This window comes from Macrobrachium nipponense, chromosome 10, assembly GCF_015104395.2.
Source record: "Macrobrachium nipponense isolate FS-2020 chromosome 10, ASM1510439v2, whole genome shotgun sequence".
NCBI classification, from domain to species: Eukaryota; Metazoa; Arthropoda; class Malacostraca; order Decapoda; family Palaemonidae; genus Macrobrachium; species Macrobrachium nipponense.
In genome coordinates, this window is record NC_087204.1 from 82,897,378 (window position 1) to 82,899,382 (window position 2,005).

General features: G+C 34.3%; 1 protein-coding gene across 1 annotated transcript in view; it reads left to right on the top strand.

The window, feature by feature from the left end:
* The first annotated feature begins 649 nt into the window (after positions 1–649).
* The window catches only part of LOC135223731 (dipeptidase 1-like), an 89,746-nt gene continuing 88,390 nt past the window's right edge, over positions 650–2,005 (top strand). The window contains exon 1 of the mRNA XM_064262490.1: positions 650–1,034. The gene's annotated coding sequence lies outside the window, so the exon portion shown is untranslated. The remainder of the gene's footprint in view (positions 1,035–2,005) is intronic.

Here is a 2,005-nt window from a genome sequence, read left to right on the forward strand (position 1 = left end):
TATTTTACACTAAAATTTTCTTCAAATGAAAGCTATGGATGTAATATGCTAATAGCGCTGCAATGGTAGACTCGAAATTCCAACAATAAACGATTAACTATTCCATTTTTCTTGATAAGGGGCAGTTTATATTGATAAGGTACAGTTTACGATAATTTCATGAACAATGTCGCAACGCGTGGAATTGTGAAATTCTGTAGCAGGATACAATTCTTTTGCATGTAAATAATTACTTTGTCTAATATAATTACCTAATTTGATTCATCATTAATGTAATTATCATACTTATTTCTATTAATTATATTATCATTTTTAACCTACCTTAATTATTCTAAAGTTCACCATATAAGTTTTGGGACATCAATACAAAGATAATAATGTGGCAACCTAACCATAATCTCTTTATTTTTCATTTTCTCCTCGCTCATACATACATACACACACACACCCACACATATATCCAGTGAAACATGAATAAACAAATAAAAAGTTAAAAGTAATATAACACGTCATATCAATCGACCTTTTTTCAGCTGAAATGCGAATGACTTCCGCGCAAACCCTAACTATGGGGAAATACACTTGACCCCGAAGAGCTCTTGACGAGTTCAGAACCAGAGAACAGGACAGTCGGTGCAGGATGCTGGCCCGTCAGTTGAGAATGGGCAGTGGCTGAGGCTGCACGCGCACTCCTCGAGCTCTGGCTCTCTCTCCCTCTCACTCGCTTGCTCTCTCTCGATCAGGTGTTCCGCCCGGACACTAGTTCTGACTATGTGGTGAAAGATTTCGGTCGCTCGAAGGAACTTGGGTGATTTCTAGGCACTGAGTTATCCTGCCTTTTTAACTGTCGAATGATGTGAGTATTTACTTCTTGTCTGATGCCTTGGTTTTCCGAGGAAGTTAGTGATGTCGGTCTTGATCCTGTGGTGAACATTGTAAATCTGGTGTTTGCACTACTGCAATGCTCCGCATCTCCGGAGAGAGAGGGGGTCAACATCTGCACTGACGGATCAGGAGATCTTCACTTTTAAAAGGTATCGTCACTGAGATATTTTGAACTATTTCCAAACTGGATTGTCGTGATAACATTTTACTCAGTTTTATTCTCCCAAAGTATTCATAAGTACGTTGTAAGAGCCATAACTTAAAGAATTATAATCGGTTTTCCAAAGCTTAAACTTTTCATATATGGTTATGATAAGATGAGAATTTAACATATGTTGATTTTCAAAAGCTATTTTCTTTATCATTGCAATGACATGTTAAAAAATGTAATAAAATCCGCGGCAAATAATTTTTAAAACTATTTAATTTTTTGTACGAAGTAGATATGAAATGATACAACACTGTGACTGGTACTAAATATTAGAGACTGTTTTGTTGGAGGTTATTATAACAGGTAAAAATACATCGTAGTTTTACTTTGGGTTATATGCAATATATAACATGTATTTGGTATTAATAAATTTCTCATAAATGACATATTTTTGGTATCAATTGATTTATCATATGATTAAAACTGTTATGATGCAAAACTTTACAACATTTAAATTCTGAAAAAAATATATATTTGAAAAATAAAATATTTTGCAATGCAATTCTACAATGACCCTCCAAGTTTAGCCTTTTCGAGTTTAAAGTTGAATGGCCTTATTGTGTAATGGGAATAAGACACACACACACACACACACAAACACACACACTCACACACATTCATGTCATAATCTGTTACATTCTTGCTAAAGTATTGTGACATCCATTCCGTTGTTTACAAAGATTATTTGTCTGTCCTGTCAGCTGAAGATAAACAGCACAATCCTTGAAAACTCTCGAGTATGAGGTATTGTTAGCATATCTGTGAAACATTTTGAAATGTCCACATGAGAACCATGCAATTGTAATCTGCTATTTTCACAATTTTGTCATTTGTATCTTATGCAGCTATCTTACTTTACAGCTGATTTTCATATATTTCGTTATTCAGTCAGAATATTACTTTTTATTT